At 40.9% G+C, this 22,975-nt stretch overlaps 17 non-coding genes across 17 annotated transcripts; 2 read left to right on the top strand and 15 right to left on the bottom strand.

The window, feature by feature from the left end:
• Nucleotides 1-172: 172 nt before the first annotated feature.
• On the bottom strand, nt 173-246 carry TRNAT-AGU (transfer RNA threonine (anticodon AGU)). The gene has a single exon. It is a non-coding gene; the product is annotated as a tRNA-Thr (tRNA).
• Nucleotides 247-3,538: 3,292 nt separating this feature from the next.
• TRNAT-AGU (transfer RNA threonine (anticodon AGU)) lies at nt 3,539-3,612 on the bottom strand. Its single transcript has one exon. It is a non-coding gene; the product is annotated as a tRNA-Thr (tRNA).
• A 1,610-nt stretch (nt 3,613-5,222) lies between these two features.
• On the bottom strand, nt 5,223-5,296 carry TRNAT-AGU (transfer RNA threonine (anticodon AGU)). The gene has a single exon. It is a non-coding gene; the product is annotated as a tRNA-Thr (tRNA).
• Nucleotides 5,297-6,905: 1,609 nt separating this feature from the next.
• TRNAT-AGU (transfer RNA threonine (anticodon AGU)) lies at nt 6,906-6,979 on the bottom strand. The gene has a single exon. It is a non-coding gene; the product is annotated as a tRNA-Thr (tRNA).
• Nucleotides 6,980-7,746: 767 nt separating this feature from the next.
• Nucleotides 7,747-7,820, bottom strand: TRNAT-AGU (transfer RNA threonine (anticodon AGU)). The gene has a single exon. It is a non-coding gene; the product is annotated as a tRNA-Thr (tRNA).
• Nucleotides 7,821-8,277: 457 nt separating this feature from the next.
• TRNAK-UUU (transfer RNA lysine (anticodon UUU)) lies at nt 8,278-8,350 on the top strand. The gene has a single exon. It is a non-coding gene; the product is annotated as a tRNA-Lys (tRNA).
• A 768-nt stretch (nt 8,351-9,118) lies between these two features.
• TRNAK-UUU (transfer RNA lysine (anticodon UUU)) lies at nt 9,119-9,191 on the top strand. Its single transcript has one exon. It is a non-coding gene; the product is annotated as a tRNA-Lys (tRNA).
• A 237-nt stretch (nt 9,192-9,428) lies between these two features.
• TRNAT-AGU (transfer RNA threonine (anticodon AGU)) lies at nt 9,429-9,502 on the bottom strand. Its single transcript has one exon. It is a non-coding gene; the product is annotated as a tRNA-Thr (tRNA).
• A 1,608-nt stretch (nt 9,503-11,110) lies between these two features.
• On the bottom strand, nt 11,111-11,184 carry TRNAT-AGU (transfer RNA threonine (anticodon AGU)). The gene has a single exon. It is a non-coding gene; the product is annotated as a tRNA-Thr (tRNA).
• Nucleotides 11,185-13,634: 2,450 nt separating this feature from the next.
• TRNAT-AGU (transfer RNA threonine (anticodon AGU)) lies at nt 13,635-13,708 on the bottom strand. Its single transcript has one exon. It is a non-coding gene; the product is annotated as a tRNA-Thr (tRNA).
• A 1,608-nt stretch (nt 13,709-15,316) lies between these two features.
• Nucleotides 15,317-15,390, bottom strand: TRNAT-AGU (transfer RNA threonine (anticodon AGU)). Its single transcript has one exon. It is a non-coding gene; the product is annotated as a tRNA-Thr (tRNA).
• A 2,452-nt stretch (nt 15,391-17,842) lies between these two features.
• TRNAT-AGU (transfer RNA threonine (anticodon AGU)) lies at nt 17,843-17,916 on the bottom strand. The gene has a single exon. It is a non-coding gene; the product is annotated as a tRNA-Thr (tRNA).
• A 767-nt stretch (nt 17,917-18,683) lies between these two features.
• TRNAT-AGU (transfer RNA threonine (anticodon AGU)) lies at nt 18,684-18,757 on the bottom strand. The gene has a single exon. It is a non-coding gene; the product is annotated as a tRNA-Thr (tRNA).
• A 767-nt stretch (nt 18,758-19,524) lies between these two features.
• TRNAT-AGU (transfer RNA threonine (anticodon AGU)) lies at nt 19,525-19,598 on the bottom strand. The gene has a single exon. It is a non-coding gene; the product is annotated as a tRNA-Thr (tRNA).
• A 768-nt stretch (nt 19,599-20,366) lies between these two features.
• On the bottom strand, nt 20,367-20,440 carry TRNAT-AGU (transfer RNA threonine (anticodon AGU)). The gene has a single exon. It is a non-coding gene; the product is annotated as a tRNA-Thr (tRNA).
• Nucleotides 20,441-21,207: 767 nt separating this feature from the next.
• On the bottom strand, nt 21,208-21,281 carry TRNAT-AGU (transfer RNA threonine (anticodon AGU)). Its single transcript has one exon. It is a non-coding gene; the product is annotated as a tRNA-Thr (tRNA).
• A 767-nt stretch (nt 21,282-22,048) lies between these two features.
• TRNAT-AGU (transfer RNA threonine (anticodon AGU)) lies at nt 22,049-22,122 on the bottom strand. Its single transcript has one exon. It is a non-coding gene; the product is annotated as a tRNA-Thr (tRNA).
• Nucleotides 22,123-22,975: the final 853 nt, after the last annotated feature.

The following is a 22,975-nucleotide window of genomic DNA, read 5'->3' as shown; positions in this document are numbered from 1 at the left end:
TTCTGATGGCATCGCAACCTTGGGCAATATGACTCTAAGGTAGTGGAGTCCAGAGTTCTTGGATGCTTTGCCAACATTTCAAGCCTGACTGTGCTTCTAAATAGCATGAAATAACAATCTTTGTACAAAGTTTTAATATTGGGGAGACAGATTGGTCGAAAAAAAAGCAGACAGGCGCTGCTGAGATTCGAACTCAGGATCTCCTGTTTACTAGACAGGCGCTTTAACCAACTAAGCCACAGCACCTCTTTTGCATCTGATCTCCTGTCCTTCCTCATGTAATCATTTAGAAGTGAAATCCACTTTTTTTAAGGCTGGGCTTCTGTTGCAATATAACTTTACAAAATGTTTTCCAATTGACTGAAACTCCATTGCACAAAACGAGCATGTCATTAATCGTCGATTTAGAGAGGACTGCATTGCCCAGTGTGTGCATTGAGGAGCACATGTTCGTCTTTACTGGGGAGCAAGTTTGCACTCATGAATGTGGCAAAACATTCAAATCCGTAAGTGGGTGAACATTAAAGTCCTAGATGCTGCAAATCTCTATATCTGGATACGGAATGACTGAAAAAAGTTATGTCTCCAGTGTCAAAATGTGTGTAATGCACTAGTAATTCATTTCCTTTATTGACCAGTGAGGTAGCCATGTATGGAGGTGCTGTAGAGTGAAAATCAAGTTTCAAATGGCAGTGATCCATCTGCCTGGATAGCTCAGTCGGTAGAGCATCAGACTTTTAATCTGAGGGTCCAGGGTTCAAGTCCCTGTTCAGGCGTACCTTTGCTTCTTTTACAAAAAATTAAGCAGGAAATATGAATTGCTCATTCTAATATGTGCTATTTCTGATGGCATCGCAACCTTGGGCAATATGGCTCTAAGGTAGTGGAGTCCAGAGTTCTTGGATGCTTTGCCAACATTTCAAGCCTGACTGTGCTTCTAAATAGCATGAAATAGCAATCTTTGTACAAAGTTTTAATATTGGGGAGACAGATTGGTCGAAAAAAAAGCAGACAGGCGCTGCTGAGATTCGAACTCAGGATCTCCTATTTACTAGACAGGCGCTTTAACCAACTAAGCCACAGCACCTTTTTTGCATCTGGTCTCCTTTCCTTCCTCATGTAATCATTTAGAAGTGAAATCCACTTTTTTAAGGCTGGGCTTCTGTTGCAATATAACTTTTCAAAATGTTTTCCAATTGACTGAAACGCCATTGCACAAAACGAGCATGTCATTAATCGTCGATTTAGAGTGGACTGCATTGCCCAGTGTGTGCATTGAGGAGCACATGTTCGTCTTTACTGGGGAGCAAGTTTGCACTCATGAATGTGGCAAAATATTCAAATCCGTAAGTGGGTGAACATTAAAGTCCTAGATGCTGCAAATCTCTATATCTGGATACGGAATGACTGAAAAAAGTTATGTCTCCAGTGTCAAAATGTGTGTAATGCACTAGTAATTCATTTCCTTTATTGACCAGTGAGATAGCCATGTTTGGAGGTGCTGTAGAGTGAAAATCAAGTTTCAAATGGGCAGTGATCCCTGTGCCTGGATAGCTCAGTCGGTAGAGCATCAGACTTTTAATCTGAGGGTCCAGGGTTCAAGTCCCTGTTCAGGCGTATCTTTGCTTCTTTTACAAAAAATTTAGCAGGAAATATGAATTGCTCATTCTAATATGTGCTATTTCTGATGGCATCGCAACCTTGGGCAATATGACTCTAAGGTAGTGGAGTCCAGAATTCTTGGAAGCTTTGCCAACATTTCAAGCCTGACTGTGCTTCTAAATAGCATGAAATAACAATCTTTGTACAAAGTTTTAATATTGGGGAGACAGATTGGTCGAAAAAAAAGCAGACAGGCGCTGCTGAGATTCAAACTCAGGATCTCCTGTTTACTAGACAGGCGCTTTAACCAACTAAGCCACAGCACCTCTGTTGCATCTGATCTCCTTTCCTTCCTCATGTAATCATTTAGAAGTGAAATCCACTTTTTTTAAGGCTGGGCTTCTGTTGCAATATAACTTTACAAAATGTTTTCCAATTGACTGAAACTCCATTGCACAAAACGAGCATGTCATTAATCGTTGATTTAGAGTGGACTGCATTGGCCAGTGTGTGTATTGAGGAGCACATGTTCGCCTTTACTGGGGAGCAATTTTGCACTCATGAATGTGGCAAAACATTCAAATCCGTAAGTGGGTGAACATTAAAGTCCTAGATGCTGCAAATCTCTATATCTGGATACGGAATGACTGAAAAAAGTTATGTCTCCAGTGTCAAAATGTGTGTAATGCACTAGTAATTCATTTCCTTTATTGACCAGTGAGGTAGCCATGTATGGAGGTGCTGTAGAGTGAAAATCAAGTTTCAAATGGGCAGTGATCCTTGTGCCTGGATAGCTCAGTCGGTAGAGCATCGGACTTTTAATCTGAGGGTCCAGGGTTCAAGTCCCTGTTCAGGCGTACCTTTGCTTCTTTTACAAAAAATTTAGCAGGAAATATGAATTGCTCATTCTAATATGTGCTATTTCTGATGGCATCGCAACCTTGGGCAATATGACTCTAAGGTAGTGGAGTCCAGAATTCTTGGATGCTTTGCCAACATTTCAAGCCTGACTGTGCTTCTAAATAGCATGAAATAACAATCTTTGTACAAAGTTTTAATATTGGGGAGACAGATTGGTCGAAAAAAAAGCAGACAGGCGCTGCTGAGGTTCGAACTCAGGATCTCCAGTTTACTAGACAGGCGCTTTAACCAACTAAGCCACAGCACCTCTTTTGCATCTGATCTCCTGTCCTTCCTCATGTAATCATTTAGAAGTGAAATCCACTTTTTTTAAGGCTGGGCTTCTGTTGCAATATAACTTTACAAAATGTTTTCCAATTGACTGAAACTCCATTGCACAAAACGAGCATGTCATTAATCGTTGATTTAGAGTGGACTGCATTGCCCAGTGTGTGTATTGAGGAGCACATGTTCGCCTTTACTGGGGAGCAATTTTGCACTCATGAATGTGGCAAAACATTCAAATCCGTAAGTGGGTGAACATTAAAGTCCTAGATGCTGCAAATCTCTATATCTGGATACGGAATGACTGAAAAAAGTTATGTCTCCAGTGTCAAAATGTGTGTAATGCACTAGTAATTCATTTCCTTTATTGACCAGTGAGGTAGCCATGTATGGAGGTGCTGTAGAGTGAAAATCAAGTTTCAAATGGGCAGCGATCCTTGTGCCTGGATAGCTCAGTCGGTAGAGCATCAGACTTTTAATCTGAGGGTCCAGGGTTCAAGTCCCTGTTCAGGCGTACCTTTGCTTCTTTTACAAAAAATTAAGCAGGAAATATGAATTGCTCATTCTAATATGTGCTATTTCTGATGGCATCGCAACCTTGGGCAATATGATTCTAAGGTAGTGGAGTCCAGAATTCTTGGATGCTTTGCCAACATTTCAAGCCTGACTGTGCTTCTAAATAGCATGAAATAACAATCTTTGTACAAAGTTTTAATATTGGGGAGACAGATTGGTCGAAAAAAAAGCAGACAGGCGCTGCTGAGATTCGAACTCAGGATCTCCTGTTTACTAGACAGGCGCTTTAACCAACTAAGCCACAGCACCTCTGTTGCATCTGATCTCCTTTCCTTCCTCATGTAATCATTTAGAAGTGAAATCCACTTTTTTTAAGGCTGGGCTTCTGTTGCAATATAACTTTACAAAATGTTTTCCAATTGACTGAAACTCCATTGCACAAAACGAGCATGTCATTAATCGTTGATTTAGAGTGGACTGCATTGCCCAGTGTGTGTATTGAGGAGCACATGTTCGCCTTTACTGGGGAGCAATTTTGCACTCATGAATGTGGCAAAACATTCAAATCCGTAAGTGGGTGAACATTAAAGTCCTAGATGCTGCAAATCTCTATATCTGGATACGGAATGACTGAAAAAAGTTATGTCTCCAGTGTCAAAATGTGTGTAATGCACTAGTAATTCATTTCCTTTATTGACCAGTGAGGTAGCCATGTATGGAGGTGCTGTAGAGTGAAAATCAAGTTTCAAATGGGCAGTGATCCTTGTGCCTGGATAGCTCAGTCGGTAGAGCATCGGACTTTTAATCTGAGGGTCCAGGGTTCAAGTCCCTGTTCAGGCGTACCTTTGCTTCTTTTACAAAAAATTTAGCAGGAAATATGAATTGCTCATTCTAATATGTGCTATTTCTGATGGCATCGCAACCTTGGGCAATATGACTCTAAGGTAGTGGAGTCCAGAATTCTTGGATGCTTTGCCAACATTTCAAGCCTGACTGTGCTTCTAAATAGCATGAAATAACAATCTTTGTACAAAGTTTTAATATTGGGGAGACAGATTGGTCGAAAAAAAAGCAGACAGGCGCTGCTGAGGTTCGAACTCAGGATCTCCAGTTTACTAGACAGGCGCTTTAACCAACTAAGCCACAGCACCTCTTTTGCATCTGATCTCCTGTCCTTCCTCATGTAATCATTTAGAAGTGAAATCCACTTTTTTTAAGGCTGGGCTTCTGTTGCAATATAACTTTACAAAATGTTTTCCAATTGACTGAAACTCCATTGCACAAAACGAGCATGTCATTAATCGTTGATTTAGAGTGGACTGCATTGCCCAGTGTGTGTATTGAGGAGCACATGTTCGCCTTTACTGGGGAGCAATTTTGCACTCATGAATGTGGCAAAACATTCAAATCCGTAAGTGGGTGAACATTAAAGTCCTAGATGCTGCAAATCTCTATATCTGGATACGGAATGACTGAAAAAAGTTATGTCTCCAGTGTCAAAATGTGTGTAATGCACTAGTAATTCATTTCCTTTATTGACCAGTGAGGTAGCCATGTATGGAGGTGCTGTAGAGTGAAAATCAAGTTTCAAATGGGCAGCGATCCTTGTGCCTGGATAGCTCAGTCGGTAGAGCATCAGACTTTTAATCTGAGGGTCCAGGGTTCAAGTCCCTGTTCAGGCGTACCTTTGCTTCTTTTACAAAAAATTAAGCAGGAAATATGAATTGCTCATTCTAATATGTGCTATTTCTGATGGCATCGCAACCTTGGGCAATATGATTCTAAGGTAGTGGAGTCCAGAGTTCTTGGATGCTTTGCCAACATTTCAAGCCTGACTGTGCTTCTAAATAGCATGAAATAGCAATCTTTGTACAAAGTTTTAATATTGGGGAGACAGATTGGTCGAAAAAAAAGCAGACAGGCGCTGCTGAGATTCGAACTCAGGATCTCCTGTTTACTAGACAGGCGCTTTAACCAACTAAGCCACAGCACCTTTTTTGCATCTGGTCTCCTTTCCTTCCTCATGTAATCATTTAGAAGTGAAATCCACTTTTTTAAGGCTGGGCTTCTGTTGCAATATAACTTTTCAAAATGTTTTCCAATTGACTGAAACTCCATTGCACAAAACGAGCATGTCATTAATCGTTGATTTAGAGTGGACTGCATTGCCCAGTGTGTGCATTGAGGAGCACATGTTCGCCTTTACTGGGGAGCAATTTTGCACTCATGAATGTGGCAAAATATTCAAATCCGTAAGTGGGTGAACATTAAAGTCCTAGATGCTGCAAATCTCTATATCTGGATACGGAATGACTGAAAAAAGTTATGTCTCCAGTGTCAAAATGTGTGTAATGCACTAGTAATTCATTTCCTTTATTGACCAGTGAGGTAGCCATGTATGGAGGTGCTGTAGAGTGAAAATCAAGTTTCAAATGGGCAGTGATCCTTGTGCCTGGATAGCTCAGTCGGTAGAGCATCGGACTTTTAATCTGAGGGTCCAGGGTTCAAGTCCCTGTTCAGGCGTACCTTTGCTTCTTTTACAAAAAATTTAGCAGGAAATATGAATTGCTCATTCTAATATGTGCTATTTCTGATGGCATCGCAACCTTGGGCAATATGACTCTAAGGTAGTGGAGTCCAGAATTCTTGGATGCTTTGCCAACATTTCAAGCCTGACTGTGCTTCTAAATAGCATGAAATAACAATCTTTGTACAAAGTTTTAATATTGGGGAGACAGATTGGTCGAAAAAAAACCAGACAGGCGCTGCTGAGGTTCGAACTCAGGATCTCCAGTTTACTAGACAGGCGCTTTAACCAACTAAGCCACAGCACCTCTTTTGCATCTGATCTCCTGTCCTTCCTCATGTAATCATTTAGAAGTGAAATCCACTTTTTTTAAGGCTGGGCTTCTGTTGCAATATAACTTTACAAAATGTTTTCCAATTGACTGAAACTCCATTGCACAAAACGAGCATGTCATTAATCGTTGATTTAGAGTGGACTGCATTGCCCAGTGTGTGTATTGAGGAGCACATGTTCGCCTTTACTGGGGAGCAATTTTGCACTCATGAATGTGGCAAAACATTCAAATCCGTAAGTGGGTGAACATTAAAGTCCTAGATGCTGCAAATCTCTATATCTGGATACGGAATGACTGAAAAAAGTTATGTCTCCAGTGTCAAAATGTGTGTAATGCACTAGTAATTCATTTCCTTTATTGACCAGTGAGGTAGCCATGTATGGAGGTGCTGTAGAGTGAAAATCAAGTTTCAAATGGGCAGCGATCCTTGTGCCTGGATAGCTCAGTCGGTAGAGCATCAGACTTTTAATCTGAGGGTCCAGGGTTCAAGTCCCTGTTCAGGCGTACCTTTGCTTCTTTTACAAAAAATTAAGCAGGAAATATGAATTGCTCATTCTAATATGTGCTATTTCTGATGGCATCGCAACCTTGGGCAATATGATTCTAAGGTAGTGGAGTCCAGAGTTCTTGGATGCTTTGCCAACATTTCAAGCCTGACTGTGCTTCTAAATAGCATGAAATAGCAATCTTTGTACAAAGTTTTAATATTGGGGAGACAGATTGGTCGAAAAAAAAGCAGACAGGCGCTGCTGAGATTCGAACTCAGGATCTCCTGTTTACTAGACAGGCGCTTTAACCAACTAAGCCACAGCACCTTTTTTGCATCTGGTCTCCTTTCCTTCCTCATGTAATCATTTAGAAGTGAAATCCACTTTTTTAAGGCTGGGCTTCTGTTGCAATATAACTTTTCAAAATGTTTTCCAATTGACTGAAACTCCATTGCACAAAACGAGCATGTCATTAATCGTCGATTTAGAGTGGACTGCATTGCCCAGTGTGTGCATTGAGGAGCACATGTTCGTCTTTACTGGGGAGCAAGTTTGCACTCATGAATGTGGCAAAATATTCAAATCCGTAAGTGGGTGAACATTAAAGTCCTAGATGCTGCAAATCTCTATATCTGGATACGGAATGACTGAAAAAAGTTATGTCTCCAGTGTCAAAATGTGTGTAATGCACTAGTAATTCATTTCCTTTATTGACCAGTGAGATAGCCATGTTTGGAGGTGCTGTAGAGTGAAAATCAAGTTTCAAATGGGCAGTGATCCCTGTGCCTGGATAGCTCAGTCGGTAGAGCATCAGACTTTTAATCTGAGGGTCCAGGGTTCAAGTCCCTGTTCAGGCGTATCTTTGCTTCTTTTACAAAAAATTTAGCAGGAAATATGAATTGCTCATTCTAATATGTGCTATTTCTGATGGCATCGCAACCTTGGGCAATATGACTCTAAGGTAGTGGAGTCCAGAATTCTTGGATGCTTTGCCAACATTTCAAGCCTGACTGTGCTTCTAAATAGCATGAAATAACAATCTTTGTACAAAGTTTTAATATTGGGGAGACAGATTGGTCAAAAAAAAAGCAGACAGGCGCTGCTGAGATTCGAACTCAGGATCTCCTGTTTACTAGACAGGCGCTTTAACCAACTAAGCCACAGCACCTTTTTTGCATCTGGTCTCCTTTCCTTCCTCATGTAATCAATCAGAAGTGAAATCCACTTTTTTAAGGCTGGGCTTCTGTTGCAATATAACTTTTCAAAATGTTTTCCAATTGACTGAAACTCCATTGCACAAAACGAGCATGTCATTAATCGTCGATTTAGAGTGGACTGCATTGCCCAGTGTGTGCATTGAGGAGCACATGTTCGTCTTTACTGGGGGGCAAGTTTGCACTCATGAATGTGGCAAAACATTCAAATCCGTAAGTGGGTGAACATTAAAGTCCTAGATGCTGCAAATCTCTATATCTGGATACGGAATGACTGAAAAAAGTTATGTCTCCAGTGTCAAAATGTGTGTAATGCACTAGTAATTCATTTCCTTTATTGACCAGTGAGGTAGCCATGTATGGAGGTGCTGTAGAGTGAAAATCAAGTTTCAAATGGGCAGTGATCCTTGTGCCTGGATAGCTCAGTTGGTAGAGCATCAGACTTTTAATCTGAGGGTCCAGGGTTCAAGTCCCTGTTCAGGCGTACCTTTGCTTCTTTTACAAAAAATTAAGCAGGAAATATGAATTGCTCATTCTAATATGTGCTATTTCTGATGGCATCGCAACCTTGGGCAATATGACTCTAAGGTAGTGGAGTCCAGAGTTCTTGGATGCTTTGCCAACATTTCAAGCCTGACTGTGCTTCTAAATAGCATGAAATAGCAATCTTTGTACAAAGTTTTAATATTGGGGAGACAGATTGGTCGAAAAAAAAGCAGACAGGCGCTGCTGAGATTCGAACTCAGGATCTCCTGTTTACTAGACAGGCGCTTTAACCAACTGAGCCACAGCACCTTTTTTGCATCTGGTCTCCTTTCCTTCCTCATGTAATCAATCAGAAGTGAAATCCACTTTTTTAAGGCTGGGCTTCTGTTGCAATATAACTTTTCAAAATGTTTTCCAATTGACTGAAACTCCATTGCACAAAACGAGCATGTCATTAATCGTTGATTTAGAGTGGACTGCATTGCCCAGTGTGTGCATTGAGGAGCACATGTTCGTCTTTACTGGGGAGCAAGTTTGCACTCATGAATGTGGCAAAACATTCAAATCCGTAAGTGGGTGAACATTAAAGTCCTAGATGCTGCAAATCTCTATATCTGGATACGGAATGACTGAAAAAAGTTATGTCTCCAGTGTCAAAATGTGTGTAATGCACTAGTAATTCATTTCCTTTAATGACCAGTGAGGTAGCCATGTATGGAGGTGCTGTAGAGTGAAAATCAAGTTTCAAATGGGCCGTGATCCCTGTGCCTGGATAGCTCAGTTGGTAGAGCATCAGACTTTTAATCTGAGGGTCCAGGGTTCAAGTCCCTGTTCAGGCGTACCTTTGCTTCTTTTACAAAAAATTAAGCAGGAAATATGAATTGCTCATTCTAATATGTGCTATTTCTGATGGCATCGCAACCTTGGGCAATATGACTCTAAGGTAGTGGAGTCCAGAGTTCTTGGATGCTTTGCCAACATTTCAAGCCTGACTGTGCTTCTAAATAGCATGAAATAACAATCTTTGTACAAAGTTTTAATATTGGGGAGACAGATTGGTCGAAAAAAAAGCAGACAGGCGCTGCTGAGATTCGAACTCAGGATCTCCTGTTTACTAGACAGGCGCTTTAACCAACTAAGCCACAGCACCTCTTTTGCATCTGATCTCCTGTCCTTCCTCATGTAATCATTTAGAAGTGAAATCCACTTTTTTTAAGGCTGGGCTTCTGTTGCAATATAACTTTACAAAATGTTTTCCAATTGACTGAAACTCCATTGCACAAAACGAGCATGTCATTAATCGTCGATTTAGAGAGGACTGCATTGCCCAGTGTGTGCATTGAGGAGCACATGTTCGTCTTTACTGGGGAGCAAGTTTGCACTCATGAATGTGGCAAAACATTCAAATCCGTAAGTGGGTGAACATTAAAGTCCTAGATGCTGCAAATCTCTATATCTGGATACGGAATGACTGAAAAAAGTTATGTCTCCAGTGTCAAAATGTGTGTAATGCACTAGTAATTCATTTCCTTTATTGACCAGTGAGGTAGCCATGTATGGAGGTGCTGTAGAGTGAAAATCAAGTTTCAAATGGCAGTGATCCATCTGCCTGGATAGCTCAGTCGGTAGAGCATCAGACTTTTAATCTGAGGGTCCAGGGTTCAAGTCCCTGTTCAGGCGTACCTTTGCTTCTTTTACAAAAAATTAAGCAGGAAATATGAATTGCTCATTCTAATATGTGCTATTTCTGATGGCATCGCAACCTTGGGCAATATGACTCTAAGGTAGTGGAGTCCAGAGTTCTTGGATGCTTTGCCAACATTTCAAGCCTGACTGTGCTTCTAAATAGCATGAAATAGCAATCTTTGTACAAATTTTTAATATTGGGGAGACAGATTGGTCGAAAAAAAAGCAGACAGGCGCTGCTGAGATTCGAACTCAGGATCTCCTATTTACTAGACAGGCGCTTTAACCAACTAAGCCACAGCACCTTTTTTGCATCTGGTCTCCTTTCCTTCCTCATGTAATCATTTAGAAGTGAAATCCACTTTTTTAAGGCTGGGCTTCTGTTGCAATATAACTTTTCAAAATGTTTTCCAATTGACTGAAACGCCATTGCACAAAACGAGCATGTCATTAATCGTCGATTTAGAGTGGACTGCATTGCCCAGTGTGTGCATTGAGGAGCACATGTTCGTCTTTACTGGGGAGCAAGTTTGCACTCATGAATGTGGCAAAATATTCAAATCCGTAAGTGGGTGAACATTAAAGTCCTAGATGCTGCAAATCTCTATATCTGGATACGGAATGACTGAAAAAAGTTATGTCTCCAGTGTCAAAATGTGTGTAATGCACTAGTAATTCATTTCCTTTATTGACCAGTGAGATAGCCATGTTTGGAGGTGCTGTAGAGTGAAAATCAAGTTTCAAATGGGCAGTGATCCCTGTGCCTGGATAGCTCAGTCGGTAGAGCATCAGACTTTTAATCTGAGGGTCCAGGGTTCAAGTCCCTGTTCAGGTGTATCTTTGCTTCTTTTACAAAAAATTTAGCAGGAAATATGAATTGCTCATTCTAATATGTGCTATTTCTGATGGCATCGCAACCTTGGGCAATATGACTCTAAGGTAGTGGAGTCCAGAATTCTTGGATGCTTTGCCAACATTTCAAGCCTGACTGTGCTTCTAAATAGCATGAAATAACAATCTTTGTACAAAGTTTTAATATTGGGGAGACAGATTGGTCGAAAAAAAAGCAGACAGGCGCTGCTGAGATTCGAACTCAGGATCTCCTGTTTACTAGACAGGCGCTTTAACCAACTAAGCCACAGCACCTCTGTTGCATCTGATCTCCTTTCCTTCCTCATGTAATCATTTAGAAGTGAAATCCACTTTTTTTAAGGCTGGGCTTCTGTTGCAATATAACTTTACAAAATGTTTTCCAATTGACTGAAACTCCATTGCACAAAACGAGCATGTCATTAATCGTTGATTTAGAGTGGACTGCATTGCCCAGTGTGTGTATTGAGGAGCACATGTTCGCCTTTACTGGGGAGCAATTTTGCACTCATGAATGTGGCAAAACATTCAAATCCGTAAGTGGGTGAACATTAAAGTCCTAGATGCTGCAAATCTCTATATCTGGATACGGAATGACTGAAAAAAGTTATGTCTCCAGTGTCAAAATGTGTGTAATGCACTAGTAATTCATTTCCTTCATTGACCAGTGAGGTAGCCATGTATGGAGGTGCTGTAGAGTGAAAATCAAGTTTCAAATGGGCAGTGATCCCTGTGCCTGGATAGCTCAGTCGGTAGAGCATCAGACTTTTAATCTGAGGGTCCAGGGTTCAAGTCCCTGTTCAGGCGTACCTTTGCTTCGTTTACAAAAAATTAAGCAGGAAATATGAATTGCTCATTCTAATATGTGCTGTTTCTGATGGCATCGCAACCTTGGGCAATATGACTCTAAGGTAGTGGAGTCCAGAGTTCTTGGATGCTTTGCCAACATTTCAAGCCTGACTGTGCTTCTAAATAGCATGAAATAGCAATCTTTGTACAAAGTTTTAATATTGGGGAGACAGATTGGTCGAAAAAAAAGCAGACAGGCGCTGCTGAGATTCAAACTCAGGATCTCCTGTTTACTAGACAGGCGCTTTAACCAACTAAGCCACAGCACCTTTTTTGCATCTGGTCTCCTTTCCTTCCTCATGTAATCAATCAGAAGTGAAATCCACTTTTTTAAGGCTGGGCTTCTGTTGCAATATAACTTTTCAAAATGTTTTCCAATTGACTGAAACTCCATTGCACAAAACGAGCATGTCATTAATCGTCGATTTAGAGTGGACTGCATTGCCCAGTGTGTGCATTGAGGAGCACATGTTCGTCTTTACTGGGGGGCAAGTTTGCACTCATGAATGTGGCAAAACATTCAAATCCGTAAGTGGGTGAACATTAAAGTCCTAGATGCTGCAAATCTCTATATCTGGATACGGAATGACTGAAAAAAGTTATGTCTCCAGTGTCAAAATGTGTGTAATGCACTAGTAATTCATTTCCTTTATTGACCAGTGAGGTAGCCATGTATGGAGGTGCTGTAGAGTGAAAATCAAGTTTCAAATGGGCAGTGATCCTTGTGCCTGGATAGCTCAGTCGGTAGAGCATCAGACTTTTAATCTGAGGGTCCAGGGTTCAAGTCCCTGTTCAGGCGTACCTTTGCTTCTTTTACAAAAAATTAAGCAGGAAATATGAATTGCTCATTCTAATATGTGCTATTTCTGATGGCATCGCAACCTTGGGCAATATGACTCTAAGGTAGTGGAGTCCAGAGTTCTTGGATGCTTTGCCAACATTTCAAGCCTGACTGTGCTTCTAAATAGCATGAAATAGCAATCTTTGTACAAAGTTTTAATATTGGGGAGACAGATTGGTCGAAAAAAAAGCAGACAGGCGCTGCTGAGATTCGAACTCAGGATCTCCTGTTTACTAGACAGGCGCTTTAACCAACTGAGCCACAGCACCTTTTTTGCATCTGGTCTCCTTTCCTTCCTCATGTAATCAATCAGAAGTGAAATCCACTTTTTTAAGGCTGGGCTTCTGTTGCAATATAACTTTTCAAAATGTTTTCCAATTGACTGAAACTCCATTGCACAAAACGAGCATGTCATTAATCGTTGATTTAGAGTGGACTGCATTGCCCAGTGTGTGCATTGAGGAGCACATGTTCGTCTTTACTGGGGAGCAAGTTTGCACTCATGAATGTGGCAAAACATTCAAATCCGTAAGTGGGTGAACATTAAAGTCCTAGATGCTGCAAATCTCTATATCTGGATACGGAATGACTGAAAAAAGTTATGTCTCCAGTGTCAAAATGTGTGTAATGCACTAGTAATTCATTTCCTTTAATGACCAGTGAGGTAGCCATGTATGGAGGTGCTGTAGAGTGAAAATCAAGTTTCAAATGGGCCGTGATCCCTGTGCCTGGATAGCTCAGTCGGTAGAGCATCAGACTTTTAATCTGAGGGTCCAGGGTTCAAGTCCCTGTTCAGGCGTACCTTTGCTTCTTTTACAAAAAATTAAGCAGGAAATATGAATTGCTCATTCTAATATGTGCTATTTCTGATGGCATCGCAACCTTGGGCAATATGACTCTAAGGTAGTGGAGTCCAGAGTTCTTGGATGCTTTGCCAACATTTCAAGCCTGACTGTGCTTCTAAATAGCATGAAATAACAATCTTTGTACAAAGTTTTAATATTGGGGAGACAGATTGGTCGAAAAAAAAGCAGACAGGCGCTGCTGAGATTCGAACTCAGGATCTCCTGTTTACTAGACAGGCGCTTTAACCAACTAAGCCACAGCACCTCTTTTGCATCTGATCTCCTGTCCTTCCTCATGTAATCATTTAGAAGTGAAATCCACTTTTTTTAAGGCTGGGCTTCTGTTGCAATATAACTTTACAAAATGTTTTCCAATTGACTGAAACTCCATTGCACAAAACGAGCATGTCATTAATCGTCGATTTAGAGAGGACTGCATTGCCCAGTGTGTGCATTGAGGAGCACATGTTCGTCTTTACTGGGGAGCAAGTTTGCACTCATGAATGTGGCAAAACATTCAAATCCGTAAGTGGGTGAACATTAAAGTCCTAGATGCTGCAAATCTCTATATCTGGATACGGAATGACTGAAAAAAGTTATGTCTCCAGTGTCAAAATGTGTGTAATGCACTAGTAATTCATTTCCTTTATTGACCAGTGAGGTAGCCATGTATGGAGGTGCTGTAGAGTGAAAATCAAGTTTCAAATGGCAGTGATCCATCTGCCTGGATAGCTCAGTCGGTAGAGCATCAGACTTTTAATCTGAGGGTCCAGGGTTCAAGTCCCTGTTCAGGCGTACCTTTGCTTCTTTTACAAAAAATTAAGCAGGAAATATGAATTGCTCATTCTAATATGTGCTATTTCTGATGGCATCGCAACCTTGGGCAATATGACTCTAAGGTAGTGGAGTCCAGAGTTCTTGGATGCTTTGCCAACATTTCAAGCCTGACTGTGCTTCTAAATAGCATGAAATAGCAATCTTTGTACAAAGTTTTAATATTGGGGAGACAGATTGGTCGAAAAAAAAGCAGACAGGCGCTGCTGAGATTCGAACTCAGGATCTCCTATTTACTAGACAGGCGCTTTAACCAACTAAGCCACAGCACCTTTTTTGCATCTGGTCTCCTTTCCTTCCTCATGTAATCATTTAGAAGTGAAATCCACTTTTTTAAGGCTGGGCTTCTGTTGCAATATAACTTTTCAAAATGTTTTCCAATTGACTGAAACGCCATTGCACAAAACGAGCATGTCATTAATCGTCGATTTAGAGTGGACTGCATTGCCCAGTGTGTGCATTGAGGAGCACATGTTCGTCTTTACTGGGGAGCAAGTTTGCACTCATGAATGTGGCAAAATATTCAAATCCGTAAGTGGGTGAACATTAAAGTCCTAGATGCTGCAAATCTCTATATCTGGATACGGAATGACTGAAAAAAGTTATGTCTCCAGTGTCAAAATGTGTGTAATGCACTAGTAATTCATTTCCTTTATTGACCAGTGAGATAGCCATGTTTGGAGGTGCTGTAGAGTGAAAATCAAGTTTCAAATGGGCAGTGATCCCTGTGCCTGGATAGCTCAGTCGGTAGAGCATCAGACTTTTAATCTGAGGGTCCAGGGTTCAAGTCCCTGTTCAGGCGTATCTTTGCTTCTTTTACAAAAAATTTAGCAGGAAATATGAATTGCTCATTCTAATATGTGCTATTTCTGATGGCATCGCAACCTTGGGCAATATGACTCTAAGGTAGTGGAGTCCAGAATTCTTGGATGCTTTGCCAACATTTCAAGCCTGACTGTGCTTCTAAATAGCATGAAATAACAATCTTTGTACAAAGTTTTAATATTGGGGAGACAGATTGGTCGAAAAAAAAGCAGACAGGTGCTGCTGAGATTCGAACTCAGGATCTCCTGTTTACTAGACAGGCGCTTTAACCAACTAAGCCACAGCACCTCTGTTGCATCTGATCTCCTTTCCTTCCTCATGTAATCATTTAGAAGTGAAATCCACTTTTTTTAAGGCTGGGCTTCTGTTGCAATATAACTTTACAAAATGTTTTCCAATTGACTGAAACTCCATTGCACAAAACGAGCATGTCATTAATCGTTGATTTAGAGTGGACTGCATTGCCCAGTGTGTGTATTGAGGAGCACATGTTCGCCTTTACTGGGGAGCAATTTTGCACTCATGAATGTGGCAAAACATTCAAATCCGTAAGTGGGTGAACATTAAAGTCCTAGATGCTGCAAATCTCTATATCTGGATACGGAATGACTGAAAAAAGTTATGTCTCCAGTGTCAAAATGTGTGTAATGCACTAGTAATTCATTTCCTTTATTGACCAGTGAGGTAGCCATGTATGGAGGTGCTGTAGAGTGAAAATCAAGTTTCAAATGGGCAGTGATCCTTGTGCCTGGATAGCTCAGTCGGTAGAGCATCGGACTTTTAATCTGAGGGTCCAGGGTTCAAGTCCCTGTTCAGGCGTACCTTTGCTTCTTTTACAAAAAATTTAGCAGGAAATATGAATTGGTCATTCTAATATGTGCTATTTCTGATGGCATCGCAACCTTGGGCAATATGACTCTAAGGTAGTGGAGTCCAGAATTCTTGGATGCTTTGCCAACATTTCAAGCCTGACTGTGCTTCTAAATAGCATGAAATAACAATCTTTGTACAAAGTTTTAATATTGGGGAGACAGATTGGTCGAAAAAAAAGCAGACAGGCGCTGCTGAGGTTCGAACTCAGGATCTCCAGTTTACTAGACAGGCGCTTTAACCAACTAAGCCACAGCACCTCTTTTGCATCTGATCTCCTGTCCTTCCTCATGTAATCATTTAGAAGTGAAATCCACTTTTTTTAAGGCTGGGCTTCTGTTGCAATATAACTTTACAAAATGTTTTCCAATTGACTGAAACTCCATTGCACAAAACGAGCATGTCATTAATCGTTGATTTAGAGTGGACTGCATTGCCCAGTGTGTGTATTGAGGAGCACATGTTCGCCTTTACTGGGGAGCAATTTTGCACTCATGAATGTGGCAAAACATTCAAATCCGTAAGTGGGTGAACATTAAAGTCCTAGATGCTGCAAATCTCTATATCTGGATACGGAATGACTGAAAAAAGTTATGTCTCCAGTGTCAAAATGTGTGTAATGCACTAGTAATTCATTTCCTTTATTGACCAGTGAGGTAGCCATGTATGGAGGTGCTGTAGAGTGAAAATCAAGTTTCAAATGGGCAGTGATCCTTGTGCCTGGATAGCTCAGTCGGTAGAGCATCGGACTTTTAATCTGAGGGTCCAGGGTTCAAGTCCCTGTTCAGGCGTACCTTTGCTTCTTTTACAAAAAATTTAGCAGGAAATATGAATTGCTCATTCTAATATGTGCTATTTCTGATGGCATCGCAACCTTGGGCAATATGACTCTAAGGTAGTGGAGTCCAGAATTCTTGGATGCTTTGCCAACATTTCAAGCCTGACTGTGCTTCTAAATAGCATGAAATAACAATCTTTGTACAAAGTTTTAATATTGGGGAGACAGATTGGTTCAAAAAAAAGCAGACAGGCGCTGCTGAGGTTCGAACTCAGGATCTCCAGTTTACTAGACAGGCGCTTTAACCAACTAAGCCACAGCACCTCTTTTGCATCTGATCTCCTGTCCTTCCTCATGTAATCATTTAGAAGTGAAATCCACTTTTTTTAAGGCTGGGCTTCTGTTGCAATATAACTTTACAAAATGTTTTCCAATTGACTGAAACTCCATTGCACAAAACGAGCATGTCATTAATCGTTGATTTAGAGTGGACTGCATTGCCCAGTGTGTGTATTGAGGAGCACATGTTCGCCTTTACTGGGGAGCAAGTTTGCACTCATGAATGTGGCAAAACATTCAAATCCGTAAGTGGGTGAACATTAAAGTCCTAGATGCTGCAAATCTCTATATCTGGATACGGAATGACTGAAAAAAGTTATGTCTCCAGTGTCAAAATGTGTGTAATGCACTAGTAATTCATTTCCTTTATTGACCAGTGTGGTAGCCATGTATGGAGGTGCTGTAGAGTGAAAATCAAGTTTCAAATGGGCAGCGATCCTTGTGCCTGGATAGCTCAGTCGGTAGAGCATCAGACTTTTAATCTGAGGGTCCAGGGTTCAAGTCCCTGTTCAGGCGTACCTTTGCTTCTTTTACAAAAAATTAAGCAGGAAATATGAATTGCTCATTCTAATATGTGCTATTTCTGATGGCATCGCAACCTTGGGCAATATGATTCTAAGGTAGTGGAGTCCAGAGTTCTTGGATGCTTTGCCAACATTTCAAGCCTGCCTGTGCTTCTAAATAGCATGAAATAGCAATCTTTGTACAAAGTTTTAATATTGGGGAGACAGATTGGTCGAAAAAAAAGCAGACAGGCGCTGCTGAGATTCGAACTCAGGATCTCCTGTTTACTAGACAGGCGCTTTAACCAACTAAGCCACAGCACCTTTTTTGCATCTGGTCTCCTTTCCTTCCTCATGTAATCATTTAGAAGTGAAATCCACTTTTTTAAGGCTGGGCTTCTGTTGCAATATAACTTTTCAAAATGTTTTCCAATTGACTGAAACTCCATTGCACAAAACGAGCATGTCATTAATCGTCGATTTAGAGTGGACTGCATTGCCCAGTGTGTGCATTGAGGAGCACATGTTCGTCTTTACTGGGGAGCAAGTTTGCACTCATGAATGTGGCAAAACATTCAAATCCGTAAGTGGGTGAACATTAAAGTCCTAGATGCTGCAAATCTCTATATCTGGATACTGAATGACTGAAAAAAGTTATGTCTCCAGTGTCAAAATGTGTGTAATCCACTAGTAATTCATTTCCTTTATTGACCAGTGAGGTAGCCATGTATGGAGGTGCTGTAGAGTGAAAATCAAGTTTCAAATGGGCAGTGATCCTTGTGCCTGGATAGCTCAGTCGGTAGAGCATCAGACTTTTAATCTGAGGGTCCAGGGTTCAAGTCCCTGTTCAGGCGTATCTTTGCTTCTTTTACAAAAAATTTAGCAGGAAATATGAATTGCTCATTCTAATATGTGCTATTTCTGATGGCATCGCAACCTTGGGCAATATGACTCTAAGGATGTGGAGTCCAGAATTCTTGGATGCTTTGCCAACATTTCAAGCCTGACTGTGCTTCTAAATAGCATGAAATAGCAATCTTTGTACAAAGTTTTAATATTGGGGAGACAGATTGGTCGAAAAAAAAGCAGACAGGCGCTGCTGAGATTCGAACTCAGGATCTCCTGTTTACTAGACAGGCGCTTTAACCAACTAAGCCACAGCACCTTTTTTGCATCTGGTCTCCTTTCCTTCCTCATGTAATCATTTAGAAGTGAAATCCACTTTTTTAAGGCTGGGCTTCTGTTGCAATATAACTTTTCAAAATGTTTTCCAATTGACTGAAACTCCATTGCACAAAACGAGCATGTCATTAATCGTCGATTTAGAGTGGACTGCATTGCCCAGTGTGTGCATTGAGGAGCACATGTTCGTCTTTACTGGGGAGCAAGTTTGCACTCATGAATGTGGCAAAACATTCAAATCCGTAAGTGGGTGAACATTAAAGTCCTAGATGCTGCAAATCTCTATATCTGGATACGGAATGACTGAAAAAAGTTATGTCTCCAGTGTCAAAATGTGTGTAATGCACTAGTAATTCATTTCCTTTATTGACCAGTGAGGTAGCCATGTATGGAGGTGCTGTAGAGTGAAAATCAAGTTTCAAATGGGCAGTGATCCTTGTGCCTGGATAGCTCAGTCGGTAGAGCATCAGACTTTTAATCTGAGGGTCCAGGGTTCAAGTCCCTGTTCAGGCGTACCTTTGCTTCTTTTACAAAAAATTAAGCAGGAAATATGAATTGCTCATTCTAATATGTGCTATTTCTGATGGCATCGCAACCTTGGGCAATATGACTCTAAGGTAGTGGAGTCCAGAGTTCTTGGATGCTTTGCCAACATTTCAAGCCTGACTGTGCTTCTAAATAGCATGAAACAGCAATCTTTGTACAAAGTTTTAATATTGGGGAGACAGATTGGTCGAAAAAAAAGCAGACAGGCGCTGCTGAGATTCGAACTCAGGATCTCCTGTTTACTAGACAGGCGCTTTAACCAACTAAGCCACAGCACCTTTTTTGCATCTGTTCTCCTTTCCTTCCTCATGTAATCATTTAGAAGTGAAATCCACTTTTTTTAAGGCTGGGCTTCTGTTGCAATATAACTTTACAAAATGTTTTCCAATTGACTGAAACTCCATTGCACAAAACGAGCATGTCATTAATCGTTGATTTAGAGTGGACTGCATTGCCCAGTGTGTGTATTGAGGAGCACATGTTCGCCTTTACTGGGGAGCAATTTTGCACTCATGAATGTGGCAAAACATTCAAATCCGTAAGTGGGTGAACATTAAAGTCCTAGATGCTGCAAATCTCTATATCTGGATACGGAATGACTGAAAAAAGTTATGTCTCCAGTGTCAAAATGTGTGTAATGCACTAGTAATTCATTTCCTTTATTGACCAGTGAGGTAGCCATGTATGGAGGTGCTGTAGAGTGAAAATCAAGTTTCAAATGGGCAGTGATCCTTGTGCCTGGATAGCTCAGTCGGTAGAGCATCAGACTTTTAATCTGAGGGTCCAGGGTTCAAGTCCCTGTTCAGGCGTACCTTTGCTTCTTTTACAAAAAATTAAGCAGGAAATATGAATTGCTCATTCTAATATGTGCTATTTCTGATGGCATCGCAACCTTGGGCAATATGATTCTAAGGTAGTGGAGTCCAGAGTTCTTGGATGCTTTGCCAACATTTCAAGCCTGACTGTGCTTCTAAATAGCATGAAATAGCAATCTTTGTACAAAGTTTTAATATTGGGGAGACAGATTGGTCGAAAAAAAAGCAGACAGGCGCTGCTGAGATTCGAACTCAGGATCTCCTGTTTACTAGACAGGCGCTTTAACCAACTAAGCCACAGCACCTTTTTTGCATCTGGTCTCCTTTCCTTCCTCATGTAATCATTTAGAAGTGAAATCCACTTTTTTAAGGCTGGGCTTCTGTTGCAATATAACTTTTCAAAATGTTTTCCAATTGACTGAAACTCCATTGCACAAAACGAGCATGTCATTAATCGTCGATTTAGAGTGGACTGCATTGCCCAGTGTGTGCATTGAGGAGCACATGTTCGTCTTTACTGGGGAGCAAGTTTGCACTCATGAATGTGGCAAAACATTCAAATCCGTAAGTGGGTGAACATTAAAGTCCTAGATGCTGCAAATCTCTATATCTGGATACGGAATGACTGAAAAAAGTTATGTCTCCAGTGTCAAAATGTGTGTAATGCACTAGTAATTCATTTCCTTTATTGACCAGTGAGGTAGCCATGTATGGAGGTGCTGTAGAGTGAAAATCAAGTTTCAAATGGGCAGTGATCCTTGTGCCTGGATAGCTCAGTCGGTAGAGCATCAGACTTTTAATCTGAGGGTCCAGGGTTCAAGTCCCTGTTCAGGCGTACCTTTGCTTCTTTTACAAAAAATTAAGCAGGAAATATGAATTGCTCATTCTAATATGTGCTATTTCTGATGGCATCGCAACCTTGGGCAATATGATTCTAAGGTAGTGGAGTCCAGAGTTCTTGGATGCTTTGCCAACATTTCAAGCCTGACTGTGCTTCTAAATAGCATGAAATAGCAATCTTTGTACAAAGTTTTAATATTGGGGAGACAGATTGGTCGAAAAAAAAGCAGACAGGCGCTGCTGAGATTCGAACTCAGGATCTCCTGTTTACTAGACAGGCGCTTTAACCAACTAAGCCACAGCACCTTTTTTGCATCTGGTCTCCTTTCCTTCCTCATGTAATCATTTAGAAGTGAAATCCACTTTTTTAAGGCTGGGCTTCTGTTGCAATATAACTTTTCAAAATGTTTTCCAATTGACTGAAACTCCATTGCACAAAACGAGCATGTCATTAATCGTCGATTTAGAGTGGACTGCATTGCCCAGTGTGTGCATTGAGGAGCACATGTTCGTCTTTACTGGGGAGCAAGTTTGCACTCATGAATGTGGCAAAACATTCAAATCCGTAAGTGGGTGAACATTAAAGTCCTAGATGCTGCAAATCTCTATATCTGGATACGGAATGACTGAAAAAAGTTATGTCTCCAGTGTCAAAATGTGTGTAATGCACTAGTAATTCATTTCCTTTATTGACCAGTGAGGTAGCCATGTATGGAGGTGCTGTAGAGTGAAAATCAAGTTTCAAATGGGCAGTGATCCTTGTGCCTGGATAGCTCAGTCGGTAGAGCATCAGACTTTTAATCTGAGGGTCCAGGGTTCAAGTCCCTGTTCAGGCGTACCTTTGCTTCTTTTACAAAAAATTAAGCAGGAAATATGAATTGGTCATTCTAATATGTGCTATTTCTGATGGCATCGCAACCTTGGGCAATATGACTCTAAGGTAGTGGAGTCCAGAGTTCTTGGATGCTTTGCCAACATTTCAAGCCTGACTGTGCTTCTAAATAGCATGAAACAGCAATCTTTGTACAAAGTTTTAATATTGGGGAGACAGATTGGTCGAAAAAAAAGCAGACAGGCGCTGCTGAGATTCGAACTCAGGATCTCCTGTTTACTAGACAGGCGCTTTAACCAACTAAGCCACAGCACCTTTTTTGCATCTGTTCTCCTTTCCTTCCTCATGTAATCATTTAGAAGTGAAATCCACTTTTTTTAAGGCTGGGCTTCTGTTGCAATATAACTTTACAAAATGTTTTCCAATTGACTGAAACTCCATTGCACAAAACGAGCATGTCATTAATCGTTGATTTAGAGTGGACTACATTGCCCAGTGTGTGTATTGAGGAGCACATGTTCGCCTTTACTGGGGAGCAATTTTGCACTCATGAATGTGGCAAAACATTCAAATCCGTAAGTGGGTGAACATTAAAGTCCTAGATGCTGCAAATCTCTATATCTGGATACGGAATGACTGAAAAAAGTTATGTCTCCAGTGTCAAAATGTGTGTAATGCACTAGTAATTCATTTCCTTTATTGACCAGTGAGGTAGCCATGTATGGAGGTGCTGTAGAGTGAAAATCAAGTTTCAAATGGGCAGTGATCCTTGTGCCTGGATAGCTCAGTCGGTAGAGCATCAGACTTTTAATCTGAGGGTCCAGGGTTCAAGTCCCTGTTCAGGCGTACCTTTGCTTCTTTTACAAAAAATTAAGCAGGAAATATGAATTGCTCATTCTAATATGTGCTATTTCTGATGGCATCGCAACCTTGGGCAATATGATTCTAAGGTAGTGGAGTCCAGAGTTCTTGGATGCTTTGCCAACATTTCAAGCCTGACTGTGCTTCTAAATAGCATGAAATAGCAATCTTTGTACAAAGTTTTAATATTGGGGAGACAGATTGGTCGAAAAAAAAGCAGACAGGCGCTGCTGAGATTCAAACTCAGGATCTCCTGTTTACTAGACAGGCGCTTTAACCAACTAAGCCACAGCACCTTTTTTGCATC

This window comes from Ambystoma mexicanum, unplaced genomic scaffold (assembly GCF_040938575.1).
Source record: "Ambystoma mexicanum isolate Mex_15411 unplaced genomic scaffold, UKY_AmexF1_1 Mex_scaf1, whole genome shotgun sequence".
Classification (NCBI taxonomy): domain Eukaryota; kingdom Metazoa; phylum Chordata; class Amphibia; order Caudata; family Ambystomatidae; genus Ambystoma; species Ambystoma mexicanum.
Note: the sequence above shows the minus strand (reverse complement) of the source record. Positions and strands in the feature narration are given on the sequence as shown.